This window comes from Agelaius phoeniceus, chromosome 28 (genome assembly GCF_051311805.1).
Source record: "Agelaius phoeniceus isolate bAgePho1 chromosome 28, bAgePho1.hap1, whole genome shotgun sequence".
In the NCBI taxonomy this organism is placed as follows: Eukaryota; Metazoa; Chordata; class Aves; order Passeriformes; family Icteridae; genus Agelaius; species Agelaius phoeniceus.
Genome location: NC_135292.1, coordinates 7,092,810 through 7,115,623, shown reverse-complemented (window position 1 = coordinate 7,115,623; position 22,814 = coordinate 7,092,810). Strand labels below are relative to the sequence as shown.

General features: G+C 56.6%; 1 protein-coding gene and 1 pseudogene across 1 annotated transcript in view; both read left to right on the top strand.

Annotated features, from left to right (window-relative positions):
* Nucleotides 1-22,814, top strand: part of LOC143696052 (uncharacterized) — a 102,643-nt gene that overhangs the window by 65,694 nt on the left and 14,135 nt on the right. The window lies entirely within an intron of this gene.
* LOC143696036 (serine/threonine-protein kinase pim-1-like) lies at nt 78-5,639 on the top strand (annotated as a pseudogene).

Sequence of the window (22,814 nt, the reverse complement as noted above, 5' to 3'; positions counted from 1 at the left end):
CTTAAATTCCTTGTTCCCTCCTCAAAAAAACTCAATCCCATGCCAAACTCAATCCATTCCACAGCCACCAGGGTGAGATGGGGTTGGAAGGAGATTGGGAGAAGTGGGATCCCAATTTGGAGCAATGGGATTGGGATTGTGTGGGGCTGGGTGTGTGGGTTGTATTTGATAGCAAATAAAACTTTCAGAGTTACTGATTTCTGTCCCATTTATTTTCAGTCAATTCTGTTTGCAGAGTGCCACCTTCTCAGCTGATTCAATTCCTATAAAAATCCCATTTTTTAATTCATCTAACCCAAACAATCCAAAAACCAATATTGAAATAAAACCACCCACACACAATTAATTCTTTAAAAATAATTTTAATTTTTCAAGAGTACTTAAGGATGTTATTAAAGTTCAATTGTTTGGTTGAAATGTCTGAGAAATTATAGTGGTGTTTGGTTTTGTGTTTAGTATATTTGTAATATGAATTGTTTAACTAAGAGGTGTTAGATTGCTTGTTAGTTTCTTTAGATATTTTTATCTAAAGTACATTGGTCATCGAGTTAAAATTTTCAAAAGGGATTTCTTGATATATAATTTGTTTATTTATATGCATTGGTAATATTATAGTAATACTTATTTTTGGTTTGAGTTAAATCATAGTTGGAGTATTGTAAAGAAGAGTTGAGATTTTTTTAATTATAATTTATTTAATTTCAATTATTATTTCTTTGTTTATAATTTTATTGCAATTTGTTGCAGGGATAGGAAGGAAGTTCAAGGGCAGGAACATTTTTTCCTGGCTGGGAACTGGAATTCCAGACCCAGGGAGTGTGTGCAGGACCCCACAGACTGGGATCAAAGATGGGCTTGGATCAAATATGGGCTGGGATCACCTGGACTGGGATCAAATATGGGCTTGGATCCTTTGGATTGGGGCTGCACAGGCTGGGACCATATGGATCAGGACCACACAGACTGAGATCAACTGGACTGGGATCAAATATGGACTGGGACTGTTTCTGAAAGTAACTTTGTTATGTAGTTTTTATTTCTGTTATTAATCAGTGAAATAGCTGCTTGTGTTAAACTGCCTGCTTGGATGGGATAACATCCAGTGCACCCAGGATGAGGACACCTGTACAGATCTGCCAACTATCAGCACTCCCCGTCTGAAGGCAGAGTGCACCAAGGCCCAAAACCTGGAGGTGATAAAGAGAAGGAGCCAAAACCACAGCCAAGAAACACACATGCTCTGAAAAGGCAGACCCAGGGAGGGGCCATGTAAAATCATTCCTGGAATATGTAAAGTAGTTTATGGATATGCATGAGGGTCTATGAATATGCACCAGGCTGATGTAAGGGGAAAGGTATTTCAGGGCGATGCTGATTCCTTGGTTGTGGCTTTAGTCCATTCTTATCACCTCCAGTTTTTGGGCTTTGGTTCACTCTGACTCTGAGAAATTGAGGTTTTGGGATTTTTAGTATGTTGTGGATGGAAGCAAAATGGAGGGCACAGTATTTCGTCCTGGGTTTTTTCTTCATGCTTCTTCCTTCTTCTTCATGGGTTTGGGTGGCTTTTTGTAATTGGGCAGAAATTCCACATTGCAGGCTCTTTGGGATCAGTTATTAGGTTAAAAGGGAAAATAATCTAGGTGTCAGTTCCTAATTGGATAGTTTAGTCTTAAAAGACCTTGGAACAAGAGATTGTTGGCCATTTTGTGCCTTCTAATGAAAAGCTGCTGAACTCCCAGTAATGAGGCTGTTTTACCGATAAGAAATAATAAACACTTGAGTCTGAACATGAATTACTGTCTCAAGTGCCTTCAATCCAGAGCCAGTGAAACCAACAACTGGTACCCCACAGCTAGAGGTAGTGCCAAGGCAGAACTTGTCCATGCTCTTTTCCCCTGGTGATTTTCTACTCCCGTCCAGACTCTGATAGCAAAGCCGTGCTGGTGACAGAAGATTGACCTTGGCATCCTGGGGCACTTTCTGGGTGGGTGTTTGAATCTGCTTTTCCAGGCCTCGGGCTGAGCAGGGTGAGGCCGAGGCCTGGGCCCCTCCAGGCGGCGCCGGGAGCGCCCGGGGCAGCGGCGAGGGGCGGCCCTGAGGGGCGGCACAGGGGGCATTTCCCCCGAGCGGGCGGGCGGGCGGGCGGCGGGGAAAGGCGCCCTGGGCACAAGGGCAGGCACAAGGGCCCCGGCTCTCTGCAGTGCGGGCGGCCCAGCGCCGATCGCTGCTCCCGGAGCCGCTGCCAGGGCCGGGTCTCCTCCCCGCCGCTGACCCTGCACCTGCAGCGCTGCCTCCGCCTCTGCCAGGCTCCCCGGCACGGACGGCAAGGACGTGGACACGCTGCAGCAGGGGCCCAGCAGGGACACCCAGATGGTGCCGGGGCTGCAGCTCCTCTCCTGCAAGGAAAGGCTGACACAGCTCGGCTTCTTCAGCCTGGGAAAGAGACCCAGCCTTGATCCAGCTGTGGCCTTCCAGTACCTGAGGGCAACACACAAGAAAGCTGGACAGGGACTTTGTACGAGGGCAGGCAGGGACAGGACAAGGGAGCAGGGATCCAAATGGAGAGAGATTAGGTTTAGGTAAGGGATTCAGAAAAAAGGCTCTCCTGGAACAGGTTGCCCAGAGAAGGTGGGCATGTCCCGTCCCTGACAGTGTTCAAGGCCAGGCTGCATGGAGCTCTAGACAAGCCGGTCCAGTGCAAGGGGTCCCCAGCCACAGCAGGAGAGTTGCAGCCATGGGATTTTCCAGGTCCCTTCCAAGCCAAACCATGCCACGACTCCATGATTCTGGGATACTTCCCCTCCTCATCCTCTGGCAGAAAAGGAAACTTGGCCCCAAGTTCCACACTGCAGACCATGTCTTTTGGCAGCCTGCAACTGTGTCAACAGAGGATGAAAAGAGATGACATTACTGACACGATTTCCCTTTTCTACTTGAAAAGTAAATGCTCTGCTCCTGTCCACTCTGGCAAAATTTTCAGAAGAGGCAATTGTTCCCCATGAAATGCTTGGTCTCATGCAAAGAAGAAAGAAGCCAGAAGCCAACACTCTTCGTTCTTGCTACATTGTTTTCTTTGGTTACTTCTCTAATAGGAATGACTTTGGGGTGTGATTTGTTTGTTTCTCTCTTTCGTTCCTTGGGGCGCGCGGTGGCTCCTCCGTTGGGTTCGCGGGAGCAACAGAGGAACAGCCGCGAGCTCCGGCGGCTCCGCAGCAGCAGCAGCAGCAGCAGCAGCAGCGCTTCTCTCAATTGGTCTTCCGCTTGACTTTTCACTCGCTCCGCATCCCCTTCTCCCTCTCACACTCACGCTACTCCCGTCCCGTGCTGGGCCGTTCCGTCCGTGTTCCGCCTCTCCCAGCCCGGCTGATGCCGCGTCCCGCAAGGCGCCCCTTGGCGGGGCCGCCCCATGCCCGCCCCTGCCCGGCCCGCCGTGGTTCCGCCTCGGCCGGGCTCTCTCCGTCCTGGCTGTGGCGCCGCTGGAAGAGCCGCTCGCTCTGGTGCTGGCGGAGCAGTGCGGGCTTTTGGCTGCGCCTGGCGCAGGCTCTGGCCCAGCCCCGGCCGAGGCCCCGGCCCCGAACGAAGCCCCTGCCGCGGTTCCGCCCGCAGCCGCCCCGCTGCTGCCCGGCTTCCGCCCCGTGGCCGAGAGCGTGGCCGGCAGCTGCCCCGCTCCGAGCTCCGCCGCTCGCCAGCTCGGCCGCCGGCCCCGAGCTGCTGCAGCCCAGGGCAGCTCGGCAAGCAGCAGCGCGCCGGGCGGGCGGGTGCCCCGGGCAGAAGAGCACGGGCGGAGAGGCCTCCCCTAGAGCAGCTCTAGCGGCAGGGCCCGCTGCTGGGCAGCGGCGGCCGCGGCAGCGTTTACTCCGGTCCCCGCCTTGCCGACGGCGCCCCGGGAAGAGACGGGGCCGGCTCGGAGGGCGGCGGCGGGCGGCGGGTGATGAGCTCAGCCCGCCGCCGGCCTTGGCTCGCAGGCGGCCATCAAGCGAGTGTCCCGGGAGCACATCTCGGAGTGGGCGCGGCTGGGGAGTGAGCGGGCCCAGCGGGAGGAGCCGGCGGGGCGGGCCGGGCGGGGCTGAGGCGAGGCCCGGCAGGGCGGCAGCCGGAACGCTGCGAGGGCAGCGAGCGTGGAGTGAGCGGGGGCCGCGCAGCGCCCCGGGCCGGGCCATGGCGAGCCGCGGCGGGGCCGGGCAGGGGCTGCCCGAGGCGCGGCGCAGCATCGGCCCTGCTGACAGCATCGCGGTCCCCCCGCAGCGCAGGGGCGCCCTTGTGCCCCTGGAGCTGGCGCTGCTGTGGATGGTGTCGCGGCCTGGCTTCCCCAGCGTCGTGAGGCTCCTGGACTGGTTCGAGGTGCCCGAGGGCTTCGCGCTGCTCATGGAGCGTCCGCAGCGCTGTCAGCACCTCTGGTACTTCCTGCACGAGCGGCGGTTCCTGACGGAGCCCGTGGCGCGGGGGCTGTTCCGCCAGGTGCTGGAGGCCATGGGGCACTGCAGCAGCCGCGGCGTCCTGCACCGCCACATCAAGGCCGAGAACGTCCTCGTCGACCTGGCCATGGGCGAGGCGAAGCTCATCGACTTCGGCTGTGGCACGATCCTCCAGGACACAATCTACACCCGGATGTCAGGTGAACCCAAAGCCGGGGCCCAGCTGGGCAGCAGAAGTTCCTCCCTTGGCTGGCATAGGGGGAAGAGGGAGGGAAGGAAGGAGGCAAGGAAGGAGGGGGAATCCTTCTTCAGCCAGCTGCAGCCAAGTTGCTTTTTGGGAGGGCAGGGGCTGGCTGTTGTGGAACGGGAGCTGGCTGGGAGGGAGGGAGCAGCATGGGCCTGATGAGCTGTGCCCGTGTCCCATAGGAACGCCGGAGTACAGCCCACCGGAGTGGATCCTCTTTGGCTGCTACCATGGCCAGCCAGCCACCATCTGGTCCCTGGGCATCCTGCTCTATGAGCTGCTCTGAGGGCACCTTCCTTTCCACACCAACAAGGACATCGTCCGGGGCCAGCTCTTCTTCCTGCCCTGGGTGTCTCAAGGTGGGGATGTGCCTTCAAGGCACGAGGGGAAGAACGGGGTTGGGAGGGGCGGCTGGCACATAAGCGTCCTGCTCTTGCAGCTGGTGAGGAGGTGGATCTCCTGGGCTTAGCTGGAGGAGGTGGCACCTGTGCCTCTGTGCTGGTGTCCTCCGCAAGAGAGGATCGATAGGAAGCTTTTGGCTGCAGCTCTGAGCACTCCTGGTGTGGCCTGGGCACTGTGGAATGTGGGAGAGCATGGACAGGAGCCTTGTCCCGCTGGGCGGTGGTTTCTGGTTTCTCTCCGCAGAGTGCCAACACCTCATCAGGTGGTGTTTATGCATGGAGCCCACAGACAGGCCAGCACTGGAGGACCTTTTTGAGCATTCTTGGCTGCAGGAGCCCTGCCTGGCCCAGGAGACAGCAGAGATGCCTCCCTGTGCCCAGGAGGATCCAGGAGCCGAGCAAGCAGCAGCGGCACGCGTCTCGTGGCGCTGGAAGAAAACCCCGGAGCGTTTCCCTGCGGCCGCGGCGCGGAGGAGAGAGCGCAGCCGAGGAGATGCTGCTTCCGCTGGTCCCCGCGAGCTGTGGAGGGAGCGGCTCCGTGCTGCCCGTCCCATTGGAGAAGTGGTGGCAGTGCGGTGAAGGTGCCACGGACTGGGACAGGGGAAACATTCCCCCTGCAGCTCAATGACATCGTGATGTCCCCGCAAGCCGAGGCACAGCTGGCATGTTCTTCTGGAGCACGACGTGGAGCTGGGAACACCATCCTGGAGCTGGCCGCTGGCGGGGCAGAGCCGATTGGCTTTGGCTGCGGCCCCTGCCTGGAGGACACGCTCTGCGCCCCGATGGAATCAAGATGAGTCCCCAGCCGGCGCAGGGGCGGGGGGATGCTGGTGCTCCCAGGCACGGCAGGGCTCGGCCTGGCCACGCGCCAGAGGTTCCCCGCTCGGCGGTGCTGGGGAATATTAATTTTTCCGCCAGCTGCCGAGCTGCTTTTTGGCAGGACAGGGGATGGATGTTGTGGAAGGGGAGCCGGCTCCTGGCCTTGCTGATAGCTTCTGCCAGCCAGCCTGGCACGGGCTGAGGCGGGGGCGGCCAGCCTGACAAAAGCATCCATCCATGTGGATGGGGGCGGCAGAGGGGGACGGGTTCTGAAGCCGTGCCCCAGCTGGTCTGCTCTGCAGGCCCTTGAGGAAGGGGTGCGTTTATGGGCGGGAATGGTGGGGATTTTCCCCACCCGTGGACAGGTTTAATTCTCACATGGAGTGGTCAGACCCTCCTCAGGCCCATGAAACGGTGACAGGCTTTGTGCTTTTTCTTGTTTCCAGGTCTTGTTTTGAATTGACTTTCATGCAATTGTTCTTTGTTTTTCCCAGGAGGATTACACCTGGTGCCCGGACCGGACGGGGAAGCGCCTGCAGTGTCCATGGAGCGCGTCCAGTGCCAGCGCTGCCCCAGGGGCCACGGTCTGCAGGGACAGCCCCTTCCAGAAGGACGAGGACCTGGTTTGGGATCGGCTCCTCTCCTGGCAGCAGCTCTGCAGAGGTGGGCACCCGGCTCCACAGCTCGGCTGGCAGAAGGGCTCCGGGCAGACGGCAGCGGGCACACGGGCATCCCGCTCTTGCAGCTGCTGAGGAGGTTGCTGTGCCGGGATTAAGCAGAGGAGGTGGAACGTGGCCTGCCCCGCTGCCCTTCTCTAAAAACAGAGAATGGGTCGGGAGGTTTGGGCTCTGAGCACAGCCAGCAGCCTGGCCTGGGCACAGGCCATGGCGGGACAGGGGGACAGGAGCCTGCTGCCACTGACCGTGGCTCTCTGGTTTCTCTCCGCAGGCTGCCAGCACCTCATGCCATGGGAACAGCACCGCTCGGCCTGCCAGGCTGGGAGGGCTGGAGGGCGGCCGATGTTCATTTGCTGTCAAAAATAAATTGGGTTTTTTTGTCATTGTCATCATCGGAGCGTTTCTTTCCTCCTTTTCCAAGCTCTTGGCCTCCCTTCCTCCAGGGTAATCTTTTTTGTCCTTCCTCAACCGCTTGATGGCATTTGGCAGGGGGGGGTTAAGCAACGTGAAAAATTCAACAACAGCTCCTGTTGCCAACTGCAGCAGCCCCTTCAAGAGCCCTGAGCTTCCACCAAGGTCAGTGTGTGCCTTGCAAAAGGAAGTGCTTTGCAGTGATGGGGTTGTTGCCCTGCTGCAAAAGCTGGGAGGAAATCAGAAATGGAAAAATGCCAATTTGGCTCAACCACCGCCCAGGTTCTTCATCTTTTCCCTCTTCTCCATGACAGGCAGGCAGTGCTGGACTCCAGTAAGGTTCAAGTTCTTGGTGCTCTCTGGCATCAAAGGGATCAAGGAAACTCTTGTACGCAGGGACTACAACAGGGCTGCTTGTCAGAACCCAGGAAATTCCTCTGGCTGCCCTGGAGGACTCGAGCCCCTGCCCAGGGGGCTCAGAGACCCTGGCACAGAGCCCAAGACCCCTGTGCCTTTGATTTAGCCCTTGGAAAAAACAAGCTTATATGAAGATTTGTGAGCCATGACACTTTAAGTAGAATGATAGTGAATTTATCCCAGGGTGGAAAATAGATTTTTGGGGGTTTCTAGAATGAGGCTTCAAGGGGCAAGATGGAGGAATCTGGGCTTGTCCATCCTTTCTCCTTCTTCTTGGCCTCCATCTTCTGCTGTGATGGTGGCACTTTCAGTTTGGTTTAGAGTAGAAGCTCACTGTCTAACATAGGTGATAGGTATTGGAAAGTAATTGTAAATATCGTACAGGTAGTTTTTAGGATAAAAAGATAACGCTGCCCTGGGGCAGGCAGAGTGCATTAGACTGTCTTGCTGAGCGGACCTAGGCAGGACAGGAGAAAGAATTTTATAGATAAGATCCAAGAAACAACCTTGAGAGCCAGAAATGAAGAGCTCTGACTCCTTCTTTGAGCGCCGGGCTGGGAAAAGAGACTTTGGAACTTATCTCGGGCTCGCTCTGACCAGCCAGAGACCCCGAGAGCATGAGTCCGTAAGACGAAATCTTGAAGGACTGGCTCCAAAACATAAATATCCTTGTTGGTCGTGTCTTCTTGACCAAGAAATCCTTCAAAGTTCTTGTAACTACAAGTCTTGCGGCCCTGTGAACCATGCGGTGCAGATGGGAGCCCAACTCACCCTTCCTGTCTATGTAGAAGAGAAGAAAAAGCAATGGCATCATCTGAAAAACTCAGAGGTCCGCTCCCTAGCTCCTTCCAAACTCCTTCAAATCGCCCAAAGCGTGATTTAGCTACAAATAGATGACAAGGACTCTTAGTGCTGGCTCTTGGACTCCAGAGCAGCTGCTTTAGAATCTTTCACAGAACCCTGTGCAGTTCTGTAGTGCCAGAAATGGATCATTTGAAGAAACTTTCCCAACTGACTTGCATGGAGGTTTGTTTGAAGGGTATTTGAGGAGAAAGGCTCCCGGCAGAGCTCTGGGCTTTGGCCTAGCTGTGTCCCCTGCTGATTGTCAAGTGTGCCATCAGCTGCAGGGCTTTCTGGGCTAAAACTATCATCAAGTCACTGGGACTTGCTCTTTTTGGCCTCTAAAAGCTGGAGCCACTTTCGGGGCAAATTTGGAGACCTCATCTCTGGGTGGATGGAGCAGCTAGGATTTTCCCAGTTGCTGGGAATGGTTCTCCAGGCCCTGGGTGTAAAAGGGGGCTGCCCAGCAAGTGCGGATCTGCAAGATGATAAACAATTGCCTTGGTTTGAAAAGACAGGTGTCTGCTAAGGAAGGCAGAAGCCTTCTCTGAAATGGAAAATGTCAATCCCCTCCCTTCAAATGATTCTCATTTAGAAATTCAAATGCTCTCAGGGAAAGATATGGGGATAGGAACTGAGCCCGCAGAGCTGGGCAGCGTTTGCTGATGCTCTGAGCCCTTGCTAAAGATCCTGTGCGGGCTGTCTCAGACACCTGGGGCCAGGGATTCCTTCCAAGCTGGGCCACTTTGGCTGGGCCGGGGGCGGCCCCGGGGCAGAAGGCAGTGTGTGCAAGGGCCCTGGGTGGCACGCTGCAGCACGGTCACCGTGCCATGGAACGGAAGCCGGTGTCCAAGGCCCCTTTGTGACACGTGGGAAATAGAAGCTTGCCCGGCTGCTGGCAACACGCAACGGGGCACAACGGGACAGAGCGGTGCCGTGAGGAGCCCCCGCACAGCGCACTCGCTCCCGTCTGACCCGGAGCTTCTCCGTGGCGCTGTTCCTGCAGCTGAGCTCGAGGCCAGAGCACAGGACTCGCTGACCCGTGGCCTTCCTGAGGCTTCTATTCTGCAGCTGCCCTCAAGGGCAGAGCGTGGGACTTGGTGCCCCGGAGCTTTCCCAAGGCATCTCTCCTGCAAGTAGCTCCAGGCACAGCCATGGAACAGAGACCCCCGAGAGTGCCCAAGCTGGCCTGGGTGGAGGAGGAGGAGGAGGAAGAAGAAGGCCCTGGAGCTGCCCCAGCACAGGAGACAGAAGAGGTGGTGCCGTTCCATCCACCGCAGGAGGGTGAGTGGCAGAGCTGGGCTGCCACAGGGCTGGAGCCTGTGCCAATTGGCGCCATGCCGTGCCATGCCATGCCATGCCATGCCATGCCATGCCATGCCATGCCATGCCATGCCATGCCATGCCATGCCATGCCATCCCCTGGGGAAATGCCTATGGACAGGAAGGAAGAGGGGCCGGGCAGACACCCCACAGTGGCCGTGCTCCATCCCCTGGGGCATCCCAGGGCTCTCCCTGCCTGGGCAGCGCAGGGCTGGGCTCTGTTCTCCGGCCTCTGCCACAGCCCCTCAGCTCTGGCTGCGCTCGCTCTTTGCCAGATGCAGCCCTGGAGCGCACACAAGAGCAGGGATCCAGCCGTGGCCGCTTCCGCAGAACAGCGCAGGTACCTGCAGCCACCCCCACCTGGGCTGGGCCTGCTTTCCCTGCTCAGCCCAGCACCGTGTGTGCAGCGCTCCATGCAACATCCCCGGCCTCTTGCCCTTCTCCTACAGCTCATCTGCGACTTTATCCGGAGCATTGGGCAGGAAGAGACCAGCACCATGGGCACTGGGCTCAGAGCTCTCTCAGAGCTCCTCAGTCATGAGACCAGTGCCGCCCTGCTGGATTTGCTCCTGGAGAAGGCTGTTGCCAGGCCAGAACAAGTGAGCAGCCTGGGGCCAGGCTTCAATTCCCCCATGAGTCCCGTGGCTTCCCCAGCCACGCCTGCTGGTCCCTGGGAGCCTTTGAGGCCATGGCAGTGCGCTGGCAAGGGAAGCACTTCTCTGGGGACCCTGGGGACATCACTCCCTCTGGCAGCTTTCCAAGTCTCCCCGTGCCTTCTCCAGGTGCCTGCCATGGTGAGGTCCATTCACCGATGGCTCCTGGCCAATGATTCTGCCCAGCACAGGCTGGACAAGGCCCTGCTGAATCTCACCAGAGCACACCCGGGTGAGGCAGTGGTGACGCTCCTGCGTGTGGCCCCATCCTGTGACAGGTATGGGGCCCACCTGCCCAGAGGGCTCAGGCCTCCCCAGCCCATCACCCTGTACCGCCTGGCCCAGGTGTCTGAGCAACAGAGAGTTCCAGGGCCCTCTGGCTGCTGCCTTTCCCAGCCCTGGCACGTCAGCCCCCGAGCCTGCTGCCATGTTCCCTTGCCGCCCCTCAGGGGCCTGTCCCCACAGGGCTGGGCTGCCTGGCTGCTGCTGGCCAGGCCCAGTGGGCAGAGGAAGAGCCGGCGGTCAGCCCGGGCCCCTAGGGATGCCCAGGCCACGGTGCTGTGTCTGAGACCCCCCTGAGACAGAGCTCTAACCCCTCAGAGCTGCCATCTCCATGTGGAAGACCATCATGTGCTCGTCCAGGACGGCAGAGCCAGTGCTGCTGATCCTCCTGGATGTGCTGGGCAGCTGGCCAGAGTGCAGCACGTGCACCTCCGATAGGGACAAAACGGGTGTCTTTGGCCTGGCTGTGAGTTTCTGCAAGTGGCCTTTGCTGGCCCATGGCTGCCTCTCCAGCAGCTCTCCATCCTCCTTCCCCCACTGCATCTCCCTGCCTCAGGCGCTGGCCTCAAACCTGGCCCAGGGGCAGCCTCAGGCCCACCAGGCCCCGTGCTCCCCCTGCCAAGGTCTCTCCAGGCCTCTCCCTGCCCTGCTCGGGCCCTGCCCCAGGGACACCTGGGTACTGAGCACTGTCTCGGGGGCCTTTGTCCCTTGCAGGCAACCGTGGTGATGTGGAAGATGCTCCAGGAGCCCATTGTGCCACGTGTAGTGACGTCGTATTTCCCCCAGCTATTTGTGCATCTGCTCTTCCAAGTGTTCTTCAGCACAGAAGAGATGCCAGAGGAGGTCGATGCCTTCTGGAAGGAATGCCTGCAAGAGCACGGCCTTGCCACCAGCCCCAACAGGTGCTCCATGCCAGTCCTCCTGTCCCTGCCACGTGGCCTGCCAAGGAGCCAGTGCTGCCAGGGTGACCTGACCTTTGCTGTGCACACAGGTTTGCAGTGCAGAGCCTGAAGTCCCTGCTCTGCCAAAAGCAGTACAAGGAGGTGGTGCTGTCAGTGGAACGCAAGCGTGGCTGGGACACGCTGCTCTGTGCTGACACCCGCCACTATGCCGTGGGTCTGCTGGCCAGGTGAGACTCCCCTTCTCCCCATTGCTCCCGGCATTTGTGCCCTGTGCCCGGGCTGTCCCACACAGTCCCCGTAGCCCTGGGACACAGGGCCTTGTCACCGAGGGATGGCCAAGCAGAATGGAAAAGGCTGGGAGGGGAGAGAGCACAGGAGGAGACACCTCCTAAAGGGCCTAGGTCCCCTTGCAGGATGGTGGTGAAAGACCAGCAGGCTCTGCCAGCCTGTCCTTGGAGAGATTTGCTCAGGTTCCTGGTCCCTTTTTCGCCCTCCTAGGGAGATGCGCCATGCTTGTCTTGGGTTGGGTTCCAGTATTGCACTCCACCTCCTCGGGCTGCTCAGCACACAGGAGCCACACTGGGATCTGCCCGCCCTGGCGTTCCTTGTGGAGGTGAGCCGGGTGTGCAGCGCTGCCTGGCTGAGCTGCCTCCCAGCTCTCTGCCCTCTGGGAGCCGCAGCCACCTGGGACGCTGCCCGCGCCCTGTGCTGCTGCTGCTGCTGCTGCTGCTGCTGCTGCTGCTGCTGCTGCTGCTGCTGCTGCTGCCTGGGCCCAGCCCTGTGCGGCTCCGGGCTCCTGCCGGCCGGCTCCCCCATCACTGGCCTGTGCCTTTCAGCTCCTCCAGTGCCTGGATGCCAGTGAATGTGGTGCCAGTGTTGTGAAGGTCTCTTCAAGGTACCTGCAGGGCGAGTGCAGGGAGAGGCGTCGCCTGGCGCTCAGGGCCCTGCTGGAGCTCATTGATGATCCCTCAATGGTGAGAAGGGGGCGGTGGCTGAAGCTGCGCTGGGAACGCAGTCACTTGGCCTGGCCTGGGCTTGGGCCGCTGGGGCAGCTGCTCCCAGCTCTCCTGCCTCCTGCTTCAGCTGCCCGCGTGCTTCGGGACAGGCCTTTGGCCTCTGGGCCCTGCGGCAGCAGGATGGCCTTTCACAGACTTGTGTTCCGCACAGGCCCAAAGAATGTGGAGCCTGACCCAATGCCTCATAGACCTACTGTGCGACAATGATGCAGAGATAGCTGGCATGACCCTCATCACACTCAGCTTTCTATTCCTGCACAAATCACACATTCTGATGTCAACCCCCACTGCCCTGCAGCTGGCTGAGGCGCTCCTGCCACTCTTTGACCACGTAAGGCTCTGTGCCCCCAGCCACAGCCGCTGGCTGCTGCCTGGAAACTGTGTGCCCTGAGCATTTCCAGCCCAGTGCCCAAGGGGGCCTGCAGAAACCAATGCTGAGGTAGTTTTTCTTTTTTTTTTCCTACAGGATAATAGCCAGGTACAGCTGCTCTCCATCAAACTCTTCCGAGACATGATGGAGTATTTGGAAGAGAGAGAAAAACCTTTGGAAAGCCCTGTGCAACAGAGCTTGCTTGCACTCTTCTTCCACTGCCATGATGAGAATCAGCGTGTGGCAGAGGTGAGGACTCGTGGGCTGCTGCTGTCCCCCTGGCAGGGGGCTCGGCTGCCTCCTGCCCTGCGCCTGCTGGATCGCAGCCTCCTGCAGGCCATGGCACGGGGATGTGGGCGCTGTGCCCTGGGCTGTGGGGCCATCTCCGCGTCCCTGCTGCTCTCCAGGCTTCTCGGGAAGCGCTGCTTTGTGCGGTCAAGTTGATGAAGAGGAGGGATCTCAAGAAGCTGGTGAAGGAGCAGAAACTGTGCAAGTTCAGCGAGTGCCTGGTAAGGAGGGCCTGCAAGGCCTACGCTCAGGCTGGAGCAGGCCCCTGAGGGCGGCGCTCAGTGTGCGGGCCGGGCAGCTGTGCCCCTGCCCGCTGCGGCAGCCAGAGGCCGCGCGGGCTCCTCTCCAGGCTCCCGAGGGCCCGAGCCGGGTGCCTGTGGAGCCCCGGCCCGGCGGGGCTGCGGGGCGGCACCGCGGCTCCCCGGGCAGCAGCCGGCCCGCTGCCCCCTCCCCTCGGGAGCCCTTGGCCGGCGGCTGCTGGCCGCGCCTCAGGGCTGTGCGGGCAGGGGAGCCTTCCCTCCTGCCGCTCTCTGCAGCTGGCAGAGGACAGGAGCCGAGCGGCCGAGCACCTGCGCCGGGCCCTGCGCTACCTGCAGAGTCCACAGGAGCCCCTGCGAGAGGCGGCCATCAGCTTCATGGGTGAGCCACGAGCACGCGCTCCCTCCCCGGCCCGGCCCGCCGCAGCTCGGCCCCGGCCCCGCCTGCTGCCCCGGCAGCGCCAGCCGGGCCCGGCGCCGTGGAGCCCCGCCTGGGCTGGGCATTGCTGCTGCCGCCCTCTGGCAGCCGTGCCCTGGGGCAGCAGCGTGCGCCAAGGGCCGGGCTGAGCCCTGCCGGGCCAGCAGCCCGTGTGGCCACAGCGCCGGCAGCGCCGCTGGCAGGGAGCTGTGCCGCTGCCGCCGTGACAGGCTCTGTGTTCACAGGCATGGCCGGGCGGCGCCTGAGGGGGCAGCAGCGAGAGCTGCAGCTGATCTGCACTGGTGAGTGAGGGCAGCGGGCTGGCAGCGGGGGCTGCCGGGGGGAAGCTGCAAGCCCTGCCCCGGCTGCGGAGGGCTCTGCTCCCGTGGCCAGAGCACACTGAGCTTTCAGGGCCACGGGGGCCATTGGTGGCCCGCAGCTTCGGCCTGATCGCCTTGCTCCCTGCTCCCTCCTGGCCATGGCAAGAGCCGGCTGGCATGGCCCTTGCTGGGGGCTCTCCTCGGCTCCCCGCACATCCGGCTCTGACCGTGGCTCTGTTGCTCTCTCTTGCAGCCCTTGAAGAAAAAACAAATGACATCAGCCTCGCAGTCGGAAGCCTGGCAATTCAAACGCTCTGCATCCTCAAGTCAGGAGAGCGGGCTCCCATCTCCAGCTTCCAGTGGCTCCGAAATCACCTGCGCAGGGCATGGAAGACACGGCCTCGTCTGTCGCTGCTCGGCTGCCTGCCCTGCCGCAGCTCTGTGGAGAGCTGATCCCAGAAGCTCTTTTTGCTGGGGCCACCTGAGTCAGGAGGAATTTTCTTTTACTTCAAGAATGTTCTTTTCTTTTTTTTTTTTTTTCCTTTACCATGTAAATATAGACTGTGTTCTAATACACAGACTGCCAGGATCTTTCTTTTGCTGCCCAGGGTGCGCAGGGCCTAGGGGAAGAGGGGATGAAGGGTGCTTGTGCTCAGCCGGCTGCCGAGGAGTGCAGTGGGCAAGGGGAAATGGCCAGAAGGCCCTTGGCCTTTGGTGGTTCTGCTGAAGCCTTTGTGCTGCCCACAGAGTGGCTGGGCAGGGGCCGGAGCTGCGGGGATCCCTGCCAGAGCGCTGCCTGGAGATGGCCACAAGCCCTGTGCCAGGCAGGAAGCGCCATCCGTGCCCTCCTGCCCGTCTGCTGCTGGCTGCCTTGCTGAGGGCTCCCAGGTGCCTCTGCCTGGGGCTGCTCTGGAGCTGCTGTGGGGCTGCGGCGCTGCTGCCGGGCAGCTTGGCCGCGCTGGGGCAGGGCCTGAGGGGCTGGGGCGCTGGCAAGCCCTGAGCAATGGGGCTGTCAGAGGCCACAAGCAGCCCCCTGGCAGCCGCCTTCTTCCTGCCAGAGCTGACTTGCCAGGCGGATCCTGGGCACTCTGGAACTAACAGCATCAGTGTTATTAGAGAATGAAAGTGATCAAAGATGTCTAAAGTCCCACCATTTCAGAGGTGTTTGAGGGGGAATTTAGGATTTGGGGACACATTCTGTGTGGAGTGCCCCTGTTGCTAAGAGGCAGGAATTTGATCTCACCCATCTTGTGTTGCTAAGAACTCCTCCCCTGACCCAAACCTGTGGAGAGCTTTGTGGACAGTTGGCTAGCTGAGAAAGGTCACATCGACATAATACCCCTGGTTAAGCAAGAAGGAGACAAGTCTAGGAGTCAGCAGTCAGTGTCCATATAAGGCAAGGACATTATGCCCTTGATGCAATAACAGGATAGGGAAGAGGCTCTTTTGCCAAAAATATGAAGAATAGTTTCAACAGAATAACCACAAGAATGCAGAAGGAGGCGTAGTTGGCCGATAAGTAACTAACCAATAATGAGCACTCCTTTGAAATATGTATGAGCTTTATTAACACCAATATAAATATGTGTGACTCTCAATAAAGTTCGAGACTTGCTGATCAGTCATATTGCATGCCACATTTCTCCCGCCGATCCAACACAAACCCAAACTCCAGCCCTGGGATACTCTATAAAAGCCCCATGGCCCTGCCTTTGCCCTGTCTTTCGGGGGTCAGAAATGGACTCTGGAGCTTTCTGAAACCCAGACCCGTCTCATTTGTTCCCGGCACCGGCAGCTGCAGCCTCTCTGGACACCATGAACTCTGGAGAATGGGGGCAGCCAGTGGGGACAGGTCCTGGACTGCAAGATAAGTGTGTGTTCTGTTTGCCATCTGTCAGTGGTGGGGCAGTTATCTTCTGTTCATTGGGCAGTTTCTCTCTTCCAAAACCAATCCTCCCTCTGGGGAGGTGTGTTCCATTAGTAGGCCATTAATTATTAATTATCTTCTGGTAATGGTCCACTGAGTGTCACTGCATGGCTGATTAAATGACATCATCCCATTGGGAGATGCTCCGCCCAGGGGGAGGAGCCAAGCATTCCTACCTGGACAGAATCTGAGATTTGGAACACTGTAGGCAGCCTTTTCCTCCTGGATTCCCAGAGGAGCAGCTGTCTTTCTTCTCCACGGGATTCCCAGAGGATCAGCCTTTTCCAACTGGATTCCCAGAGGAGCAGCTGTCTTTCTTCTCCACGGGATTCCCAGAGGATCAGCCTTTTCCTACTGGATTCCCAGAGGAAGGAAGATTCCCAGGCCCATCTACAGCAGCCCTGGACCTTCAGAGGAAAATTCCACCCTTCTCCAGGATCCCTGCTCCAACAGAGCCACACCTGGCACTGCAGGAGGGCTGCAGCCACCGCTGAATGGGACTGCTGCCAGCACCCTGACCCACAGGGGGTCACGTCCTGTTCTGACTCTGTCAGTGGGGTTTTTTTCGTCTGTACTACTGCATTTATATTTTTAATTTTTCCTAAAAAAGAACTGTTTTTCCTATTCCCATATCTTTGCCTGAAAGCTCCTTAATTTCAAAATGATAACAATTCAGAGGGAGGGGTTTACATTTTCCACTCCAGGGGAGGCTCCTGCCTTCCTTAGCAGACACCTGGCTTTTCAAACCAAGGCAATAACAAAGTTACTTGAACACCACAGATAGAAAATCCATTTTAATCTCTGCAAAAAGCCAATATTATGTGTCCATAACAATAAACCTCTCGCTGAGTGATGGTAGATGTCAAAGTAACTTTGTTCTAAAGATATAGTTTTTATTTCTGTTGTTAATTAAGCTTAGTGAAATGGCTGCTTGTGTTAAACTGCCTGCTTGGATGGGATAACATCCAATGCACCCAGGATGAGGACACCTGTACAGATCTGCCAACTATCAGCACTCCCTGTCTGAAGTGAGCTACACTTTGGGAACATCTCATGTTTCATGCATGCAATGGGTGACAAGATGATTTAAAATGCTAATAAAATAAACAAGAAAGTTCATTTTTGTTCCTCAAAATAACAACAACAACAACAACAACAACAAGTTCTGGTTTAATGAAAGGTGGAATCCGTTGCTCTTAAGAGCAAAGATTCATAGCTGGAATAAAGTGTGTTCAGCCCAGCTGTTTCTACTGTGAGGCCGTATTTCATCCCCCCTGAAAGTCCTTCATGTTTGCACAGAAAACTGTCCCTGCACAGCCCAATGAATTCCATCACTTAAGCTGGCCAAACAACCACTGTGGTCAAGTGGGGTCTGAGCAGCTTCCAGGATCCCAAGCAGCTTCAGAAGCTTCATTTTACACCTCCTCTTCTCCCAGTGAATACCCAGCACCACCATAACTGTGGACCCATAGCTATGGATCACTGGCCTGGCCAGCACAGGGCTAATGTTTGCATCAGCCAGGAGGAGCTGCTCTGCCTGGCTGTCTGTCTCAGCCTCAGCCCTGAGACCCCAAATGCCTCCATTCTGGCCCAATCCTTCCTGGTGCTGAGCATAAGAACTTGTGCAGACAAGAGCAGGGGGGGAATCTCCCCAGCCGTTTATCACCTCAGCAACAAGACCTTGGCATCAGGCTGTTATCTGTAGCAGAAAGCAGCAGCAGGAAGGAGACACCAGATCACCAGCCCCAGGCCATGGCCCTGGTGCTGTCCTTACCAGTGATCAGTGTCTGCAGCTCTCCAGGAGCTCAGGGAGCAGGGATGCTCCTCACCATCTCATCTTACCCATGCACCCAAAGCCACAGCCAGCTGTGTGCTCCTGCCCACCAGCACATGCCAAGGCACAGCGTGGGATTCTTGGGGAGGTGTCCTCTGCAGGGCCAGGAGCTGGACTTGGTGATCCTTGGGGGTCCTTTCCAGCCCAGGATATTTTGTGATTCTAAGGCTTTGGCCAGCCCAGGTTTCAGCCACCTCCCTGATCCAGGTGTGATTGACCCCAAACCAGATCTTGCCTCTGTCTACCCTCCAGTGCAAGGAACATGTTGCATCTACCCCAGCCCCGCTGCTTGTGTCTGATGGATCATGCTGACCTTTTCAACATATTTCTTGGAGTATTATAAAACATTATATGACAAAAAACAAACAAACAAACAAAACAAAACAAACCCAAAAAACAAACCAAAAAAACCAACAAACCAGCCCAAACGGAATCAATTTGGGTGATGATGGCCTTTTGTTCCAGTTTATCCTGCACCAAACTCCACAGATGGTAACTCTGAACATTTCCCAGACCTTCACAGTAGAGCTTGGAACTGTGTCTCTGATTTCTTGGTTGTTTCATGACACATGCATTTCTCCTATATAATCCCAGTGTTTTGCTTAGAAGCCATATTATAACTGGGAATCAATCTTCTTCATTTGAACATCTAGGACAGATTCACACATCATTTCACCATTAACTAGGATAGACTCAGCCTTGCAGATCTTTCAGGTTTCAAGCCTGGCTGTGTTGTTTCAGTTCTTTGCTGCTGCCTGTGTTTTGTGAAAAAAAAATTAAATAACCAGACTTTGGGACTTTCTGTTGTGGCTTGAAGAAGAACACAGGTTGTTTCATCGCTCTTGTGAGACATGTGTTACCCGGCTCATTAATTCACAACAGTTCTTGTTTTCTCTGCCTTTTTCACGCTGATGTGATACATTTGTGAAGTCCAGGGTTGTACTGCAAGTGATTAATGCTTCAATAAAGTCTGATAAACTGAGATTCCAACAAAAAAGTGTGAAAAATGTAATCTCTAAAGTTCTGAAAGCTCACATGTGACAAAACCCATAAATCAGCCCAGAAGCAATCATTATGGTGAGTTACTAACGTGATTATGCAGCTGCATTTGTCATCATTTCCCATTACGTAGAGAATAAACCTGTCAGGCTGATTTATGGCAGAGGGCTCCACAAGATGGGAACTGGCACCTGTACTGTTCTGTGGAAAACGATGAGAAATGCTGTGTCTGCTCAAGTGCTGAATGGAAAAGGAAGGAGGGGAGATAACTGTTCTTTGAAGGCACTGATTCAGGGACAAAGGCTTCAGAGAGGAGTCATGCTTACACCCATGGGATGGCAGGAAGAGTATCCACCAACCTGTCCCAACAGCAGCAGCAGCATCAGAATGCGTTCTCCACAGGTGGAGGGAAGAGAGGAGAGAGGAGGTCTTTTGAGGGGACCAAAGTCAGTCATGGAGAAATCCTAGAAGCCTGGAATGCTTCGGGTCACAAGGGATCTGAAAAACCATCTTGTTCTAACCCCTGCTGTGGGCCGTGACAAACTGAACAGCTGAATGCCTGGCTACTCAGGGGATACTCAAGGTTTTGGATTCCATGCCTGTGCATCTACCGTGGAGCAGCTGGGTCTGCTGGGAGCAGATGGCATCCACCTGAGCTCAGAGCAGGCCAAAAGATGGGCAGATGTGGGACTGAGCAGGGCGAGGGACATCCCTGCACAGCAGCGCTCTGACAAGAGCAGCAGTGGCCTCCTCTCAGTGCCCTTCCCCGAGCAGCAGCCACTGAACACCATGGTGGCTACACAGATGCTTTTGGCTCTGCAATCCCTTTGTGCTCAAAGGCCACGCTGGGCATTTCAGCTGGGCTGGAAGGTCTGGCTGGGCAGGGAACAGGCAAGAGGCACTGCTGGTGTGAGCTCCATGTGCTCACTGGGGACACAAGGAAGATTCTGTTCATCCAAAGGAAAACACAAGCAGCCAGTCCCTGCTAACACAGCAATGCGACTCTGTCCAGAGCAGCTCAAATTCTCTGCCAAAACCATCCCCCTGCACCTTCTTGATCTGAAGGGGACTAGAAGTGGTTTCACTGCAGTTCTTTATTTCTGCTGTCTGAGAATGGGAAGGTTTCACAGAAGTCTTGGATGGACTGGATCAGGGAAGAGTCAAGCAAGAAAAACTGAGCAACCATCACCCAACCCCACTCACAGAAGAACAAGTCCCATTAGGAAAAGCACCTCAGCTGTTTTCATAGTTGATAATATGTATCCTACTCAACATTATTGATTATAATCTTTTCCCTTTGGAAACTTATCAGTGGGGACTTCTGCCTGCTTTGTGAAGGGAGGCCCTGGGGCCCATCCCCTCCCAGAGGGGCTGCACTTGCTGCCTGCCGGGGCTTTCATTGCTGGGCCCACTGGGAGCCCCTGAGCTGGGCTGGGCACCAAGGGCAGGGCTGGCCCGGCTGTGATGCCTCTGGCCCCTGTGACACCAGGGGCAGCGTGTCACAATGGGGGCAGCTGGAAAAGGCCCCCGCAGGTAACGCGGGCCCAGCACAGCCTGGACAAGTGGTGAGTGCGCACGTGGCGGGGCTGGGCCGGGCCAGGGCCGGGCCACAAGCGCCGCACCCGGGCCTGCATTGTCCCCCTGCACCCAGGGCCAGCCCCTGGGGCCGGCGCCTTGGCCGGGGCACGGGGCTGCTGCTGCTGGCCCACTGGCACAGGCCCTGCTGCCTGCCAGCTGCCCGGGGCCCTCTGCTTCTGCCCTCACATCCCTGCGCCTCCGGGCCTCACTTCAGCCCCCACAAGCTCCCTTGGCAGCCCCAGTGAAAGCCTTGTCTCTCTCCTCCTGCAGACCATGGCGCACAGAGCAGTCCTGGCTGGGCTTGTGCTGCTCCTCTTCCTGTTCCCACTTTCCGTGGTGGACAGATTTCACGGGGATGGGCAGCCCCGTGCAGAGGAGATGAAAGCGGCCCCCCCCAGAGCCAGCTGAGCCTGGCTGGGGACCCTGGCTCCTGGCTGCCTTGCGCTACCTGCACCAGCTCTGGCAAATTGCTCAGCCGCTGCTCCTGCTTTTGGGCTGGTGGCTCAGGCGCAGAAGGGCAGCCACGAGGCAGAGAGCAGCGGCCCAGAGAGCTGAGGAAAAGGCCAGAAGGAGGAAGGTGGAAAGCGAGCGGAGAAGGCGGCTCCTTAGGAAGAGATTCAAAGACATGGAGCAAATGCGCCGGGCCACGAAAGAAATAGAAAAGCAAATGGCCAGGCTGATTGGAATGAATAGGGATACAAACAGGATGCTGAAGGTAGGCAGGGCAGGCTTTTGGAGGAGCACAGGCAGTGGCTGTGTGAAGAAAAGCTTCCTGCTGGAGATGCTCTCTGGGCCGGCCAAGGCGAGCCGCACATCTTTGTGAGCAGCCGGCGCACAGAGCTGCGCTTGCTGCCCAGCACAGCCCTGCGCCGGGGCACAGGCTCCGGGCTCCTGACATACCCTGCCCCTCTGCCCTCTCTCTTATTTTATCTGTGTTAACTGTATCTATTTTAACCCTTTTCCATACAGAGCATTTGCATCTGTTTGAAGGAAAGCACCATTTGAAGGAATCGGGTGCAATGATGGGAGATTGATTCAGATTCTTAAATAGTTTTGAAATATTTAAAATGTTTTCTTTAAAAATTACTTTCTTTAGCAACATTTTCCAAACTTTTTATTACTATAATGTAGATTAATACTCTTGTAAGATAACACAAATATTTTAATATTAAGTAGTAATTAAATAATGGCACTTTTCTTTATATTATATAGAACTTATGATTCATCAGAATTACCAAGAATTATTGCAGCTAACCAAAACTGAGGTATACTTTCTTTTTATCTAAACCAGCAAATGTTGCTTGATCTTCATGATCCAATAATTATTTTGTGTCTTGTTTAATATTCATATATACAGTACATAGACTGTTGCTACAAATGCCTACAATCACAATTGGTTAATTTAAATTACACTCTCTGCCCTCCTGTCTCAGGAGGGTGACTTCCCTCAGGCAGCTGCAGTCCCTGTCAAGATGCAATAAAGGCAATGCCTGAACAAACGCTGAGTCTGTGAGTGTCCATGCTGGACTCAGGTGTCAGCTGTGGGGAATTCCTGACACAGGGGCACCACAGCAGCCCTTGGCCATGCAGAGGCTCCTTTCCTCCCCTGCAGCAGCTGCTCCTTTGGTGCTGTGATCCAGCCTCTGCTCTGTGCGATGCCAAATGCAAGAAAACCACGAGTGCCACCACTCAGACTGTCACTCGGGTCCCTGCAGAGCTCAGGAGCCACCATGGCTGTGTAGGTGTGGAACCTGCAGTGGGCCATGACAGCAGGGACAGCAGGGACAGCAGGGACAGCAGGGACAGGGGGACACAGCACAGCAATCACAGCCTGGCTGCCCTGGGACAGGCCCGGCAGGCGGACAGGACACGGGGCAGGCAGGAGTCCCCATCCTCTCTGTGCCCTCCTGAGCACAGGCACATAAGGGACAGGGGCAATGGGGACACAGCCGGCCCCTCTCCTCTGGGAATATCCCACCTGCCCAGGGGCCCTGACAGAACGCAGGGGCTGAGGCTCTGCAAGGGGAACCCAAGAGTGAGCAGGAGGACCTCAGAGTTACATCTGCCCACATTCTGCATGCAAACTGCTGCGTGGAGGAGAAAACCAGAGGGGCCTTGCCACAGCAGATCCCATCTGAGGGAAGGTGTTCTCTATTCCTGCACACGGGTGCCCCATGCAACATGGATTTGGTGGTTTGACAGGAAATGTGTTTTTTGGGATGCTGTGTTTTGGGCCAATGGATATTCAGACTTTAATATTGGCATTTAACCTGGCCATTAGGACATGGATCCGCCTCTGAGAACACAGGGTTAAAAGCAGGGCTCTCCCCTGGGAGGGCCTTTTGGGTTTCCGGCGGGAAAGAGTTCGGGTCTCTGCCCCGGCCCAGCTGCTGGCTGGGCGGGCGGAGGGGAAAAGCCATGTG